Source organism: Anarrhichthys ocellatus, unplaced genomic scaffold, assembly GCF_004355925.1.
Source record: "Anarrhichthys ocellatus isolate YVR2014 unplaced genomic scaffold, GSC_Weel_1.0 scaffold23, whole genome shotgun sequence".
Taxonomy (NCBI): domain Eukaryota; kingdom Metazoa; phylum Chordata; class Actinopteri; order Perciformes; family Anarhichadidae; genus Anarrhichthys; species Anarrhichthys ocellatus.
The window spans coordinates 3,376,872-3,395,263 of NW_022280053.1; the positions used below are offsets into that span (position 1 = coordinate 3,376,872).

At 43.1% G+C, this 18,392-nt stretch overlaps 1 long non-coding RNA gene across 1 annotated transcript in view; it reads left to right on the plus strand.

Annotated features, from left to right (window-relative positions):
* Positions 1-18,392, plus strand: part of LOC116390536 (uncharacterized) — a 59,465-nt gene that overhangs the window by 17,647 nt on the left and 23,426 nt on the right. The window contains exon 2 of the long non-coding RNA XR_004213172.1: positions 14,262-14,347. This is a non-coding gene — a long non-coding RNA (uncharacterized LOC116390536). The remainder of the gene's footprint in view (positions 1-14,261; positions 14,348-18,392) is intronic.

The window sequence follows — 18,392 nt, forward strand, 5'->3', positions numbered from 1 at the left end:
TCAGTATCCGGTGGCTAAACACTTCCATGTACATCACATTCCAGCAGCTGCTTGACAATAAATGCATTCCACTATTCCCTTAAGGAACTATGTGTGTGCATCTCATCCTTTTTTCTGGTTGTTCATGTTTATGAATTGATTTGATTGATTCATTTAAAGAACTTGAGCAACATGAAATCGGCTAATTCAGCTATGGCACAGTGTGTCACATCAGTCAGGGATGTTTTTTACTCATCCTGTATAGCTGTGTGGACGGTTGAGTGCTCTGTGAATCGTTTCCAACCCCCTGTGTTTGTGTGTGTGTGCATGTACTATGACTGTGTATGGATGGAGGTGGGGCTGTGGGGTGAGTGATGACACTGGCAGTGTAATCCCACCGACATCTGCTTCTAATCTGCAACATGAAAAAGACACTCTTGTGACCCCATACCTGCCCCCAACCATCCTCTACCCCCAACCCACTCCTTCTGCCCGACGTTGCTCTCTCTCATTTGAACTCAAATCAAACAGCGTATAAGGTTACCGAAGGTTTCTACCCCAAATTGCAATCAAACATACAAAAGAAGGAGTATTTATTCATTTCCAGTTTTTCTCTCAGCCAGGAATTTTACTTCACTTCATGTTTTCCAGCATTTATTTTCTATTATTTAAAGAGTAGCAGATAACTCATTGATGACCAAATGCAAGTAAACAAATTCAAAAGCGGTGACAGTTTCTGAAAACCATTTCCTGTTTGCGTCACTCCAGGTCCCAGATTGGGTTGACATTAGAAAGAAGGAAGCGGAGAGAGCACTTGGGGCTGCAGAGTGTGGGTGGATGGTGCAGCAGCACATGGGGACTTTCCAGTGGATAAAGATTGCCTCACTAGAGGAAAGTATTTATTCAGGAGTTATAGAGAGAGAAGCCCGCCTGAGCGGATGAGCAAGAAGAGGATGTGGGGGATTGAAACATGGCTGCAATTTGTTTTAACTGGCTGTAGAAATAAGCATGGCAGAGCTCTTAGGGCTTGGTAGTTGTAAATCTGGAGCCTTGCAGGAGTATTGTAGGTTCATAACCTTTCTCTCTTTCTTGCTCTCTCTCCCTCCCTTATGCCTCCCAGGGGTACATTTAGCTGGGGAAATGGAGCTTTTCTTCCCTTTATTTGACTTCCTTGTCACTGGCAAACTCTCTTCTCTCTTTCTCTTGTCTGACACGCACCCACACACCCACACACACACACACTCGCCTTGACCCATGTTTGCAGGACCCCTAGCTGTTGGTGTGCAGACCAGTCGTGGGAGGACAAGGACACAACACAGAGATACATTAGAGTAAATCACTTCCCCCTTTCAGCCAACAATGGTTTCTGGGAAGTCGTGTAATTCTTCCATTATCTGGGTTCTCTCTGTATTCTTATAAATGCGGATTTGAAATCATTGCGGATTTGAAATCATTGTGTCCAGTTCTATTTATGTCAGTGTGTAGTTTGAAAAGCGGCCGTTTAATTTTTTTTTTTTAACAGATAGGAGACTTAACATAGAAATACATCTCAAATTAAATGGGTATTTCCCCCAAATTATAATCAAACAAATAAAGCCAATCTATCCACATGGCAAGATATTATTTATTTTACATCCCTCACATTTTTGTTTCCTCTCTAATACACAGAGGTGAATGGACTTTCATTTATTTTGCTTATAGCTTTGAAATATGACATTTCAAAGATTCAACAGTAGTGTCTTTCCAGAATCACCCTCCCTGTTACTCGGGAGAATCCATGTAGACAGTTGTGACATTTTGGAGATAAATAGTTTTCACAGCATCACGGATGTTGATTACTTCAGTAGGATGTAGTTCCAGGGAAAACTGTTGACGGGAGGTGTTTGGGTTATCCAGAGTTACAAAGACATTGTTCCTGTAAGGACAAGTTGATGTTGATTTTTTTGTTATATTTTCAAAATGTTTAAAAACAAAATGTAAATACCACTTTTTCATTTTGTAGCTGATTTGCTCTTTAATGATCCTATTAAGAAAAAAAACAATTTCTGTTTGCGTGTGAAGAAGACGGAGATAGATGGAGGCAACAACAAAAAGAAAAAAAATAGTAGTTATGTGAGCGGATCTCTCTGTTCACACCTCGGTTCAAGGCTGCTACCTCACCAGCCTCCTGGCCCGTTTAGTCACCCTCTCTCCCAAAGAACACACACGTGCACATCCACACACTTTCATTTTCTCCATCACCTCCAATATCCCCCTTCCTGATTTCTTCCTTCCTATAGGAGCTTTGACTGAAAAGTGCTGCAGTAACATTTACGTACACACACACGGGTCTGTCGGTTACACACTGCTGCATCCCAGAGAGCTGTGAGCTTCTCGCTCTCCGCTGTGGGCCAGTACTTAGGGTTTACACAGGGGGCAAAGGTGTTAATGCTACAAGCTTGAAAGAATTACAAGATGTCTTCACTTCAGTTCTAACAGGCACCCTGGGTAAAAGCTGGAACTAATCTGAGGTGTGTGTGTGTGTGTGTGCGTGTGTGTGTGCGTGTGTGAGAGACGGAGAGAGAGAGACGACACGAAAAGTATTCAAAGCAGAGAAATGCATTTATAAGAAGGTGAAGTTCAGAGGTGCTCTTGCAGCTTGACAAAAGTAAATATGGCTGAAATGATTTCTGTAGTGTTGAGGTTTCTCACTCTGTTTACAAAAGAGAGGGGCTTCCACTTCCTTGCTTTCTCTGTGATTCTATTCTGTGCTGCTTTAGTACAAACAAGGCCAATTATTCTGCACCGTGAGCATGCAAGGACACTGAAATAGTGCAGGTTGCTGTCAATTAATGTTTTAGTTGTATTTCTCTGCAGATATTCCATGGATCTCAAATATAATTGTGTTTTTTATACACAATCAGAACTACAGACATTCATGATGCGTTACTATTTGAATTTAACATACTTTTTCCATAATTTGTTCTTTACTCTGATCTTTAATCTGCTCCAGTGATCTTTATTTCTTTCATGCGTTGAGCTGCCTCATTATTTGTTTTTATGCATGCGGAATAATCTTTTAAAACCTAATTCATTGTGTTCATCGATTGTGAGAATATAAGGGTGCATATGAAAATATATATTCAAACAAGTCACAGTTTCATCTTTGGTCTGAAAGGAATGAAAGGAAAAGTAAATGATGCTTTTGACAGTAATATCAACCACCGAAATTAAGCTGGTTGCACATTTAGATCAGCAAAAGTTGGCTTAGGTCATAGCACTGGGAATAAATGAAAACACATTTGCGAGCAAATCAATTTTTATAACCTTTGCATGTTTATTAGATATTCTGAGTCAAATGCAATAAAGTGGCCAAAGCCGATATTGTATTGTATGGCATGAGGGGTGGTGGAACAATTCCAAATAGTAATGTCACCTCTACAGACCACGCACACATATTATACATGGAAGGAGGTTTGGAATCGAAGTGCTTTGTTTACGAGTGAATATGTTTGATTAAACCCGCACAGTACTGGAAATGACAAAATGTCTGTTTTTGTGCAGTGCTTTTTTTAAATATTTTGCAGGGATGAAAGTAGACATGCACATGCACCCTCTACTCTATACATGCACATAAACAGTCTCTCTCTCACACACACACACACACACACACACACACACACACACACACACACACGTCGTCCTCCCATCTACAGCCAAGGGAAGTAATGAAAACAAATGGCAGAGTTCTATTCCCGCTGGGACCTGAGGAGGAACTTAGTCATCAAGCTAATTTTATTCTTGTCTGGCCCAGAGACTCCATTTCCTCTGGGTGTTTTTACAAACGCCGGGCTGCACCACGCCATCGGCCAGTGATGGATATGAGGGCCTGATGGCCGGATGGCAGATGCTGGCCCTGTAACTCAAGCTCCAAACACTCGCTGATGACCCCCCCCCCCCCCTTGCACCCCGTGCGTTCCTCACTCAATGGCTACTTGGGTGCGCATATGCAAACTTGTACTTTCCAAACAAACTGTACTTTTATTTTCTAGGCTTAAAGATATGTTTAGATACAGTTATTGATTAATGTTACATGAGCATTCTGTTATGAAAGATGAAAGTAAAAAAAAGTACCATACGCATACAGAACCAAGACAGTAAGCAATGATTTTTATATGATTCCCTACAAAGGTTAATTTCTCAGCTCTCATTGTTGATTTTTATATCGTAACTTTTTCTGACAGATTTTCTATCTGCTATTGTAAATCTTAAGAATGTTTTCTATCGCTATTTTGGAAAAATAAAGATTATGAAGGGCAAAAAAACAAACACCCAAACTATAATCTACCACTGTATTTTAAGGCAATACATTTCAGCAAGTACAGTAGAGATGGTAAAGTAGGTGCCAAACATCCTAAACAAATCACAGTAATAGTTAAATGTGTTATGTCATTAGTTACATTAAGTTCGCTAACTATGTATTTCGGTTATGAGCTCTTTCATATTACAAAATTGTAAATACGTCTTATTACCTCGTGCCTGTCCTTCCTTTGTATGTTATGAGCAATAATCATGTTACAGGCAGCAGCAAGTTGTAGGTTAACGGCTTAAGCAGTGACGGCTCTCGTTTCTGCTGCAGGCTACTGAGCAGAGATGTGAAGGGGCTGCTTAAGCCTCCAACAAATTAATTAATTACGTAATTTGTTACCAGACAGTTTGTTCACAGGAGTTTCCCATATATAAGGGGAGCTGCTGCAGATAAGTCATGTTTCCATTTTAAAATTATAAGACGAAACCAATCCAAAATGATTCAAATATATACGCTGAAACTTTTTTGTCTGAAAATGTTTCAGCAAACAATCGAAACATGTCGCAGTTGTAAAGTGATTGTTTGTTAAAAAATTGTAATTTCCCCCCTCGTCCTCTTTAAAATGTAATGTTTAACAGCATATGCTGCGATCCATTTCCCTGAGATTCAGGCATAATTGATTGTTACACTTCATCTAAAAGGCTCTGCGGGACAGGGAGCCTATTCTTTTTAACTGTGTAGATTAATAATAAATGCTAAAAACTCTAATTTTGCCCAAAATTGTGGCTCAAGAGGGAGGGTGCATGTCACAATGCTTCATTGGGTTAGCTCTATTAGATCTTCCCGCTCTTGCTCGCACCAAAGTCCCATTCTGTGACATTCGCACAGCTGGCAGCAGAGGACACTTGGGACAAAGCAGAAAGAAAGCCAAATGGCCTCCTGTTACAACTCCTCTGTTACCAGCTTGAAGCCTTCATTCCAATGCATGGATTATTCAGTGACTGTACCCTTTTAGTCTTGGCTCTGGCCCGCAAACAGCAAAAATAACCTTATTGTTGTTGATTTGTTAGTATGCAACAACTTTCAGGAGAGAAGGGAAACATTAAAAAGCAATTAATATACTGGAGTGTGAATGAAAAGAGGAGTCGCCTGAGCCTCCAGTGGGACTGGCGTTATCTGCAGCACGACCTGAAAAATGCAGAAAACATGGAAAAGATGGCTTTTAGTGTGACTTCTGCTCATCCCCGCAGATGGATGACTGACGGGAGGGAGCAAGGGACAAACAAAGGCTGTTTACGATCAGCATAATCAATGTGACATCAGCACAGCAACATAATGCACGGGGGATGGAGTGGAGCGGGGCTGGAGCACAAGATGCTCTTTTTAATAAAACTACGATGTGTTCCTTTTTTTGCGATTACACCTTCCTGGTCTTTGCCTGAAAGAAGTTTTTCTCAGGCTTTTACCACCCGTAATAGAAGCCTTAACATCATGGCGGGATATCGGTGGCACCCACTTTAAAAGCAATCAAGAATGCATTTAAATTTCAAGCTGACGGGTTCAGCACAGGTCTTCTGTGCTTTATTGTAAAGAAAGCGCAGCTCCTTCTGTTTCTCCACTTGAGTGTTACCCACAACTCATCATAAAACGTGGAACCCTGGCTCGAGATTAAAGGTATCTCGCATTACTTGAATGGACCCAACATGAAACAGCAGATAAAGTAGAATTATGCTTTTTTGTAAAAAGCATGCGATCATCTTCACATTTATTAGTGGTGTTTCTACATGTATGGTGGAGCTCTCATCTAGGCCTTTTTTCTCTGAAATTTACCAGCTTTCAACACATGGGTGTTGTGGGGGAGGTTTCTGAAGTACCTTGTGCTCAAAGTCTTCACCACTGTTCAAAGGCCTTTTTTTTTTTTTTTTTTGCAATACTTTGCAATACTTCAACTTGATGAGCAAGATATTTTCCATATTTGTCATTAAAACAGACAGAAACACACACATACAGGGGGGTGGGGGGGGGGGGGGGGGGGGTGTTTACGGAACATGTTTTTGTTCGGTCCCTCTCACTCCCTCACTATTCATTTGGTCCAAGGCTAAGATGAGGAGGCCTTCCCTTCTAGTGGGAACCACTCAAACCGTGCATACTTTTGCCATTACAATAGAAGAGGAAATCAATTTGAACAGTGTTTCTCTCTGGAGTGGTCATGGACTATTTGAGAACATCCAAGGTGAAGGTGCTCGGCAAAATGCAGGCCTGGAAAAACAGACGCATTGTGAGGAACGTAGAATGGCTGACCTTGGTCTGAACACCATGGTAACAGGGCAGAAAGAGCTGATAGGGATATTTTTAATCAAATCTGGGAACTAAACGCCTCAAAAACTGATTATTACGGAAATTGATAACTGAATGAGGAAAAAAAAATTAATGGAAAAGCCCCGTGAAGGTTTATCATTATTTCATGATTGTGTTGCAAAGTACAGGTTTTATAAGCATAAATTATTCTACGAATCTAAATCTCGACAATTTAGAAGTGCCAGTACACTAAACACTGGCACAAGCTGCCCAATATACACCAGTGCTTGAATCATAACAACCAAATAAGTTCATGAACGACTCTTTTATTTTTTTTCCTCCTTCAGCAACATGATGTGACATGTGTTGGGCCTTTGCACCAAAGCCCAGGTGTCATGGTAGCTACATGATGGCTTTTTCCTGCTACAAAACCCGTTCATCATCCAAGGGGCCTGTTGGGTTTTATCTCTGCCTGGCTTACTTTGAAGCACTTGATCCTCGGTCATGTCTGCCATTTGGGGCTCATCGTGTCACGGAAGAGGTCACAGAGAGGGCAGTATCGCTGGCTGATCTTCCTCCTCAATTGCGTTCATCTTAGTCTGCCTATAGGCTCCATATTCCTTGTGATATCAGATAGACGTGGAGATAAAGAAATAGAAAGATAGATCGCTGGAGAGAGAAAAAGAGGGAAGTGAGTGTAGGGGCGGGGGGCAGACAGACAGACAGACAGACAGTGCCAGGAAGAGCTGAATCAATTAAGGCACATCAAATCAAGAATTCATGCACGCTGAAAGTGACAAATATTGGCTGAGGCGGTCAAAGCTGTCAGGGCCTTGACATAGCTTACCCCCCATCATCATCATCAAGATTGCCATCATCTCTGTCTCTCTCTTTCCTATTCTCTCTTGCCGGTATTGTGTGAGTGTGTTCCTTTCCTAATAAAGGGAACACACTCACATCCACAGATATAAGAGTACAGTTCTGCACGAGCCAATAACTGAGACCTGAACCTGGCCTTTGCCTGTGTCTTTAGGGCCTGATTCAATTTAATCCGAGCTGAACCTGACCCAAGACTTGAAGCTATTGTTTTTATGTTATCATTCTCCTATTGACTATTAGCAGGTCAAGCTAATGGCTACACCTATAATATACATATTTATGATTGAAACTATCCAGCAGCTGCTCCACCAAAAAGCCCTCTTCACCTCTTGTTGAAATCCTTAGCACTGAATCAAACAAGCATGTAAAAGGAAAATTCTGTTTAAAAATGAAGGATACAATAAATCAGTTCAGGCCCTCAGATCCAGACAAACTGCTGAACTCAAAGTATCACCCATTACAACGTTTGTGGGAGTTATCAACCCCTCTCAGCCCCCAATCTCCCCTTACTCCTCCAGGTCACCCTGGTGTCATCAGCTGGCGTGAGCATATGTCTCACACCTCCGTCTGTCTGTCTTTCGGGTTTGTCTGTGTCTCTCTTCCTTGTCTGCTCTCCAACCCCCAACACTCGTGTCACTGTCCTTGTCACTTCTGTCGGCCATGGCCCACATCATGTAGCGACCACTTGATATGTTTGTACAGGGATTTCGGGATGAATGTTACCATGTTTTGAGAGAGGAACATCTGGCGGGGGGAAAAGGTTACAGTATAGGGATACCACCAGAGCCCTGTGCAGATTTCCTTCCATCAGATAAATCAAGCCAGCAAGTCACTGCAAAACGGGAGGGGAGGGATAAGAGGGAGGGAAGGAGCGTTAACTCAATCCTGTCTGAGAGGAATGGAGTGCTTTGTAAAGGATGGGCCTCTGTAAAATGGCCATCTCTCTTTTGGTGTGATGGTCTCTTTCTCCCTACTCTATTTCTTTAAAGTATGTTCATCCAAATTACAAAACAAAATCTCAAAACATTACATTACTTTTTTGAAGGAAAGTCCACATGCATTTGAATGATAACTCATTAATTTTCTTTCTTTTAATTGGTACTCATATCAACTTTACAATCACCTGAATACAGATTGATATTACAGTTTAAAATCACATAGGTAAATAGTTCACTATTCTGAAATATTTTATATTGATAACAAACGTCGCTCCTCAGCCCCACTGTAGGCCGATGGCAAGCATGTCCAAGTATTCCTTTTTTGACCACTGACAACAAGCACTGGCCATCATAATATCCCTCCATCCATCTCCAACCCTCCCTCCTACCATCCCTTCTTTCCCGTCATGTCAAGGGAACAGAGGAGCGAGGCAGGGATGAGTAAAGCACATGTCAGGAGACGTAAGGGCTTCTGTGGTGGCCGACGAGATGAAGCTGTCAGAGGAAATGCTGTCAGCGCCGACACCCAAGTATCAAGGGCATCTCTGTGTCTTCTCCTCCTCTGCGCCTGTCCTCTGTTGCCTTGCTTAATTACACTGCATGTACGCTACTACCGCTATTGTCAGGGGCTTGACGTGGCTGCACTGTTGGCATGCATGAAGCCAAGTTTTGACACAGTGCCCTGGAGACTGCACTGTGTTGTTTTGATGTGCCGTTGAAGGCTTGTGTGCTGAGGCAAGTGACCCAGGATCAAAAAAGGGGTCATGTGTGCTGTTTGCGATTGAAAATAGTTCAAAATTGCCATTTTATGGGAGTTAATGTGCATTTATTTAAGTCTGTGTTTGTTTGTCAAATCATGTGTACTTCCCAGCATGCTTGAGCACACAGTTGTCACATATAAGATATACCTCATTGGTGTTACTCCTAAATCAAGATATTCCACTTGAGTGTCAAAATAGAGGAGTCAGGTTGTGCTGAGGTTTCGGGGCCATGTGATGCACTGAATGCACAGCTAATGCAAAATGCCTGTCCAGTATATGTGTATGCATGCATTGTATTTTTTAAATATGTGTGTGCCTGTGTACAACCAGCACAAGTGGTGCATGAGGGCTGGCAGTGGACACATACTTCACACCCCAGATGGACCAGGAAGTAGTTGACAGCTCTCAGTGCCCTGGCCTGCCGCTAATTTCTCCACTTCCTTCCTGCTAGCCTAGCTTAGCATCAATCACCTCTCTCCACTTGCAGCGCTAGTGCAAACCAATTTCCTTAATGCTGATTGCACTGTAAACCAACTCTCCTCACCCGCTCTGGCTCTTGTTCCGTTTTAGTCGTCCATTCTTTCTGTCTTCCCTTCCACAGCTTCCTCTTGTCTTGACAAAGCAATGATTCAACTCCTAAAAGCTGCTTAGCTGGAATAGACGACTGAAAAACGTCTGCCATAGATTCTGCTTCTATTTTTAAGATTTGCACCCATTGCTGCAGTGCGTGTCGATATCTTGTAATGTTCAGCTATAAACTTAATCTTTTTTTTTAATTTAGAAATATGTTTTAGTTGACCTCCTCCTACTTGACAAGAGTGTGTATCATACACAATCTCTAAATCAGATCCAGAAGATTTTCATTGGCATTGCATGACTATCTATCTGTGTTGAAAGCAGAGCGCTCAGTGAACCGGTGAGAGGGTTGCTTCCCGCTGAGGCATGAGAAATTCCCTAAATGTTTCTCGAGTTTTGTAGTCATCAACTCAAGAGGAGGCTAGCTATTTCTCACCTTCGCTGAATCTGTACACCCAGACCTCATGTGAGGTCGGGAACTGTGCCAGAGGCCCAGTGCATGTGTGTTTACATGTGCCTGTGTGTGCTCATGCTGCCTTTTAACTCCAAGGCAAAGGAAGTGAGGTCCCCACTCTGAGACGGACATGATTCTTCCCACTACAGCAACATAAGTGATGACAAGTAAAAACCAGACCACATTTTAAATGTCCCTTAATGCTTTTCAAATTATGGTATTGGCATCATGTAGGCCGCACATTATAACTACGATTTTGTCAGTACCGCAAGTAAACGAAAGTGTATCTCACCGTGAGTTTATTACGGCCCGAACACAGCAGCTATCGGTCCTCACCTCATCAATGTCATTCCAGCCAATTATGGGATCTATAGCGCCAGAATTCTCTGCCACCACATCCTTTCACATAGCATGGCCCTCTGACCGACTGAGGGAGAATTAAAGGATACTTTAAATGCATGCTATGTCAGCTGTCATTTATAATGGGATTACTGGCTGTCTTGCCTTAAGGTAAATTTGTGTTCGACAAATTGTTTACAAATTTGGACAAATCTTGACATTCCAATGCAAACCTGCTTGAAGTGTAACTAAAAATACAAAAGCTATTATTTAGCTAGCGATACAGTTTTCCAAAGAAAGTTAAAGAACATCTAACAAAAAAAACATATAATTAAACATCTAAACAAATTAAATAAAAAATAATAATGAAAGCAATAATATTGCATGTGAAATCTGTTAACCCATGAGTATAAGATGACATATTGACGGATGTTGCTCAGAATGAAAATCTACCAAATGAAGGTTAGAAAATACAAAACGTTTTTCAAATGTGTTGGGCTGAATTTCCCTAAACACTCCACCATGCTCCTCTGACTTTATATGCTCTGGTTTGTCTGCTTTTGCTTCCTCTCTCTGGGTGTGTGTGAAACTTTTGCAATCCAGTGGCAGATCTTTCCCAGTGGAGAGATTGATGAAGTGCAGTGGCCTGGGGGCCAAGGGAGAAATAGTCCCCTGCTGGGACTTCTCTCTGGCCCACTGAGCACAACACAGCCACACAGGATGCATCACTCAATCTGCTGCTGGCACACACACTCACAGAGAGGCTCTGCGCTGGACAACATAAGGGCTGGACGGCTCGGAAGAAATCGTAGCTGCATTTACTCTTGTTCTAATGGCTGGTACAGAGCGGTTCATGTTTCAGCCTTGCTCCAGGGCCCACCACTGACATGCTGCTACATTATGTTAGCCTGTGTTTTATTTGGCTCTGTTTGGCATAGTGTAGTGGGATAGGAAGCGAGGGGGGCTACAATTGAGGGCCACTCCAACAAAAAGAGTAGAAGGCTGATGCCTGGTGTGCCTTGCTGCACACAAACTCCTGTGTTATGTGCAGTCCGAGCCACAGAAGGAGCAATTTTGTCACTATGTTTGCGTGTCTGATGGGATGTGCAGTGTAAATGTCAACAGGTTCAGCTTCCAAAATCATCTGGGGTGTATAGTCTCCATTGTATACTGTGTCTGTGCATGTAATGTATAAGTGTTTAGGGGAGGGGGGCACAAATGCTGCACAATGTTGTGTGGCATGCGCGTCACATCAGGCTGATGGATGGCTCAGATTGCCGTGACCAAGATGCCCTAGCTCCCTATGCACAGCCACCAGTATGAGCAGTGCTTACGCAGCCACTGACACTGACTTGTCTGGGACCGCCTGGACTGGCGACAGAGTCTGAGAGATTCCCGGAGAAAGCCCCTGGTGCATACACATGCTTGCATGCTGACACACAAGCATGAAAAGTGGGGGTTGGGTTGCCCTGACAAATTACCCACATCCCCGACACTCCGGTGTCTCAGCATGGGGGAGACTCGATGGCCTGGTAGGATAAGTGTAAGGTCACAGAATTGAGTGGAGAGGGCACCCAAAACCCTTGCTTTCTCTACGTAAGGCAAAAAGGAGGAGGAGGAGGAGTTCTTGGGGCCAGGAGGCATACATTTATTTCAAGACGTTTTATCCAATCTATCACCACAACCTGTGCTCGTTGGCGTGAGGGGCACAGAGACTCGGCACTGAGTATGTGAGAGGTGTGCATGTTTATGTGTGTGTGGGCATGCATGTGCGGAGCAGCGAAGGCAGGCGTTCCAGACTGCAGGGAGAGGATTAGGAGTGTGGAATGCAAGACACTCCTTGACCCCAGTGTGACCTTTGAGGCTAAATCCCTTGCCCATATCTGTCCCTCATGGGTCATGATCCAATTGGTAGCCCCTTCAGAATGCTGACCTCTCATGCACCTCGTCACACAGTCTGCTTGAAACATCTCCATTCACTGACAGTGGGGCCTAATCCAGCCTGCTAGGATAACAACTGGAGGAGTCTAGTTGTAGGACAGCTCCTCACTGTACGAGAATAACATTTCAAAGCTGAAATTCAGAGACATTTTCGTTAATGCAAGCCTACTTAAGGAAATGAAAGAAATATATCACTCTTGTTCTGCCTTTCAAGTGTCCATGTACACCTGAAACATAAATGAAGCGTTTCCCCTTTTCCTACTTTTGAGGCCTGTATGCCTTTCCATTTGCGAGCGTGTCGACCAAGAATGACGTTAATGGAGGTGGAGAGGAACGAACACATCAGAACGGCGGGTGAGTGGCAGTGACACTGAGCAGCAGCAAAGAGCTGGGTGGCAGGCAATCAGAGAGGCTCTCTTTCTCTTTCACTTCAGTCCCACATGACATGGCTGACTAGATAGATGAGAGACAGATGGGTGCCCCGCTCGCTACTGAGGCCCCCTGAATAAAATATCATACTTCTGATTCATTCATATTTCATCCTCATAGAGAAAAGCATTATTTTTTTTAGATGCCATTGAGATGGCATCTGTTGTTGATCCAGATTAATTCATTGAATTGTCTGTTTATCAATGATTATTGATTTAATAATAGACTGGAACGCTGAAGTTATTGAATTATTATAGTCACTCAATTATTTCTTTTGAAACAAAGATGACAATAAATAAATGGTATGCAAGTGCAGAAATGACAAAAACTCACTTATGTTATTATACAATAGCATTACAATATGCTAGGAAGTGCAATGGTTTTCTGTAATGTTGTGTTGGTCAAACTTGTTTGAGATATCAGGAAAAACACAATCACTGTCTTGCCAAGAGGTAGATAAGAAAATCGATGCCACTCTGTTCACTTAATATGACGGTACAGCTACTGTCGTGGCTGTATGTCGTGGCTCAGGTACAGTGACTTCCTGGAGTCTTATCATCATTGCAGCGAGGACTCTAGGAAGTCATTGCACCTGGCCAGGAAATAGTCCCATTCATACCTCAGTAAAACTCCGAAATTGTTTTTGTACAGAGCTATTTTCCCCTCTCTCCAGTCTTAATGCTAAGTTAAGCTAACCGGCTGTTGGCTGTGTCAAAAATGTCAAACTATTTCTTTAACGGCATTAAAATGCCTTACCTCATTTTTTTTTTTCCCAATTTTCTGTCGCTGTCTCTCTGCTTTGTGGCATGATGCTGCGAACAGACTCATGATTGCAAGGAACATACGTATGTCCCCTGTTTTTCCACTGGTGAACAAAGACAAGATTTTGTGGAGCCAAAAGAAATACTTCTACTATCCACAAAACAATGCTCACATCATGGTCACCTGCCGACAGTTGTGATGTTTCCACATTACTTGATTCAGAAAATGTCGAGAATCCACTGCTCATGTTAGGGTTATCTGGAGTTAAATGGACGTACAATTGAATTGGAAGGAGACGAAAATAGAGATTTAGGGTAATGGAGAGTGACATGGTCGATGGTTACGTCAGGCACCTGTTATGGAGCTGTGGAAGTAAGGTAAAGGAATCGAAGAGGTGGTAGAAGCTCCTCAATAACTTCGGTTGAAGTTATGAATCCTATGTGTAAATTAATAATGCTGTTATGGAAGAACAATCGGCACAATAATTAGATTTGCTCTATTGCATTGTGTTGTCGTGACTTTATAGCTGTGTGAATCCGAACCTGTTTGTGCAAATGAACACACATGATTGCGTCGTCTCCAGTTTAAGGCTGCGTCTCTGTGCATCTGTCTCACAGGAGCAAAGAAGCAGCTGTGAGGAGCCTGGAAGGTCCCCCAACTCTGCCCCTCACCTGTGTCACGTCTGCCTGCCAGTGCCATCAAGGTGCGTCAATCTTCCACTGTGGCATCTCTTTACCTGTGGCACTATGCTGCACCTTTCTGGCTCGCACGCCGCTACCCTCCCCCATCCCTCCCACCTTGTGTTGCTCAAGGCATCTGTCACTCACCTGTCATTTCTTTCATCAACTCCTGCCTTCCTCCTACCTTCTTGTGCCGGCCCCGGCGAAGGCGGGAAAGGAACCATTGGAGTGAAAAAAGGTGACCACTTTGCCCCAGTTTCGGGTTTAGCAGCTGTAAAGGATGAGGTGTTGACTGACAGTGGCATCGCACTAAACCAGGTTTCTCTAGGAAGGCACAAGAGTTTGGAGAATTTACCAGTTAAATATTCAACACACCTTCCATCTTTAACAGAAATCCATAGGTTTGTATTGCATTATTATATCTAGTATGATAGAATGCTAAAGATTAAGTAGTAAGGTCTACACTGACGTTCCTTATACTGTCCTGTATTTAAGTTATAGTTACTTTAGTATATCTCCTCCACCAGACATTTACCAATACATTTATTGTACTTGACGAGAGGGAAAAAGGGGTTAAAGATGATGATAATGACGTCTGTGAGATGTGGGTTTCAAAAGCTTCAGAAAAGCTAGAACCTTTAAGATTTAAATAATTATAATAATAGTAATACAAATATTGTGAGGACCTATTTTTTCAACAAAAGTAAAACAAGAGGAATAAATCAGCTAAAATGTTCTCTCACAGTAAATAATATTTGTGTTTCATGGAAACGGAACCCCGTTGAAAATGATGATGTGTCATTCATTACCCCACCTGTTTCCAGTCATGTCTCTTGCACATAAACCTTTCACGGTGAGAAAACATATTTCGGTCTTGTTTTCCTGAGCATAAAGGAGGATATCATTCAGTATCTTTCCATAATTTCAGGAGACCAAGCAACACACACAGGTACTTACACACACATTTATTCATTTGTGGTAGCTGTAAACGCACACCGTAGGTTTCGTAAATTTGTTGGTGGTCTGGGGCTCTACTCCGAGGAAAATTATAAAAGCAATGCTACTCCTCAAGGTTAAAATGTCAGGAGCTACACATTTGCCTTCACTACACCTACCACACAAGTGAATTCTAATATATTGACAACCTTGTTCAAATTCCAGTCTTGCGTATGGAAAGACCCCACAGGTGAATCCATGATGGATTAGCTTCACTGAAGACTAACATGTCTTGAGGCAAAGAGAAGGAGGGGATAGTTACTTCCTCACATAAGGTTTTTTTTTTTTTCCTTTGGAAAAAGTGTCTCTGACCCTCTCAGCGCGCCAAGTCTCCCATGAGCCGGGGAGAAGCTATTCCAGCTATCAGTGGCCAGACCTCTCGTGAGTACTGTCTGAAATATTGCGCAAATAACGATCAAAGCGGCTCCCTGCTCTGGCTGGACCCAGACAGTAAATCCAGACTTGTGAGGGCCAGACAGTGATTTTGTTTCACATTTCCTCCCAAGACCCAGGCACATGCAAGGAAGAAGAGAATAAAACAGATAAAAAGAGCCCTTGGCTGTGGCCCAAACTCTGGCCATATCAGTTAGGCTTTGCTGCCACGTGGCATATGGTACAAGACAAACTGTCAGCCTTTTTCCCTCCTGTCTGTGCTTGCTTGGAGATGACAGGAGCAAGAGCATGTTTGTGTCCCGGCAGCAGGCATCAGGCAGGCTTAGCAGTGATTTGGGGGGAAAAGGGGTGAAAGGCAGAGCATCTTGCTGTGGCGAGCAGTGATGCGTCTGCATGGCTGGGCGTGGGGGGCCACACAGTAGCTGTGGGGGACAGCGCAGTGGCTGCGATTGTGAGGAAACTGCAAATTGATCAAATTGTAGAGGCAAGACTTTAGGCCTATTATCTGGGTCATGTCAATGTCTCTCTGGTCTCTAGTTGGTCACAGGGGCAAGTAGAGTCTGTGTATGTTTGTGTGTAAGGAATCTAAGCTTTAAGAGCCAGAATACAATTTCTGTACGTTTGTCTAGTCAAACCTTCATGCACATGTTGTTTGCACCATGCCTATGCAGCAAATAGATCTAACAAACACAATCTCTATTAGCAGCAGGGTGAGACTTCCCAACACTTTGTTGTGAAGGTGAATCTGAGGTCAAGTCCTGCAGATCACCCATCTTAAGAAATTACAGATTCGTATTTATCTAACGCTGAAGATCTTCTGATTATTTACGAAGTTTTCATTGCTGGATACAGAATCTAAAAGTGGGTGAGTAAAATTGAAGCAGGGTTTTTCATATATGCAATCTGACATCCACGAGTCACATTGTTCCCCTATCAGCAGTGATCACGGAGCCAGCCCTCTATCGGAGTTGACTTCAGCAGAGCATATCGTGGCTATTAGCCTAGCATGGTGCGTGATCTCCGTCTTATCTTGTTGCTGAGGGTGCTGTCCTGTGCAGGGCGGGGGACACATGAATGAGGGAGGGCGGCGTTGTCACTTGTCACCACGCTTCTGTCATAGTCCACGGAGTTTCGATGGCTCCCTCCGGTCCCTTGTCACTCCGCCTGGCTGGAAACAGCTGGTTACCAGAGCCAGTGCCACGCTAGTTAACATGGAAGGGTGAATGGTACATGCTGGTATCTAGTCCAGTACTGGGAGCAGCTTAGGCATTACACCAGTTTCTTTTATATCTCTTTTTCACGCCATCATTATTTGTAATGTATGTGTGTATCTTTTCGGCTGTATGTTCATAGCAGCTAATGTCAAACAGGTTTGATGAAAGTAGCTCCGGGCTCCAGCGACCACACAGCCCAATTCCTTGTAAATCAGCAGTGCTGATATTAGCTGTTGAAGGCTAAATGGCCATTATGGATCCTCAACACTCTGACACGTTGTGACCTGCCTCCTCTGGTGAGGTATGTGGCGCTGTGTGTGGGAAACACATACACACATATACATGCAAAGTCGCTCACTCCTCTGTGTGTGGGCCGTGTTTGCCACCACTTACTGACAGGTCAGACTCCCATGGTGTGATCAAACAGCAGCCACAACTCTCTAGAGTTCCCACAACACTCCGCCTGGTGGAGAGTGGACAATAAAAACAAGAGTGGTGGGCTTTCATCACAGGCTTTACCAAAGCCTGGCCTATTCTTGCTCACTTGTTTGGCCTAACTTTGTAAAGGTCAACTCCAAAAATGTAAACTAACTGTAGCTGTGTGCTGGGAGTCGCTCCAAACGGCATATACAGTAGATACTGTACCTGTTTTAGGACACCCAAAATAGCATTATTAGTCTATTCACAGGAAAATTGTGCAAACGTTAAGTACTGTAGGTCAAAGTTAAACTAGAGGGTCAGTCTGTAAACTGTGATGAATGTTTAAGAATTACATTTTGGGTAATCAAAGTTTGTTGCTGTTGAAAAAAAGTAGTCCCTTGGTTTGGGGTCGAGTTGCGGTTGTTGCTGTTGTGTGCTATGCACCTTTACCATTAGGTTACCAAGGTGTAATCATTTTAATGCTAACAATAGCTTTCCACATAAAGTAGACTGACCTAGAAGTCTGTTTGTAACTTAATTTAATTGCTTCATCAGACTTGTTTTTTTAGAGATTTTGCCACGTTCTCAGATCTTAGCAATTCACTTGGTGAGTGTTTGGTGATATTTACAGCACCAATAGTATGAAAATCAGACCCAGGTTCTATGAAACCTTTAATCAGCGTTTCTGCTGCAGTCTCTCTGATACAAACCTTCTTTGGAACCAGGTACTTGGATCATGACGACAGTACTTTGTTGTCTTCAGGGGACAGATTTATTCCGACTTGTGCAAACAGCGGTGATTATAAAACTTCAGGCTAAACAGGCTGACGGCCAGTCAGCCAAGAATTATTGTAGTAAGGAGGGGGCCCTATCTGTAGCGCTATCAGTCCCAGCCCCTGTCCTCCACTAATGGAATTGTCCTCCACCCCAGGCTGTGTATTACCATAGATCTGTGGGATAGTTTCACTCCAGCAGGAGAGTCCAGTGATTTAATAAAGGGTCCCTTTCTGACTCACTTACAACACAACAACATCGAGACCGGCAA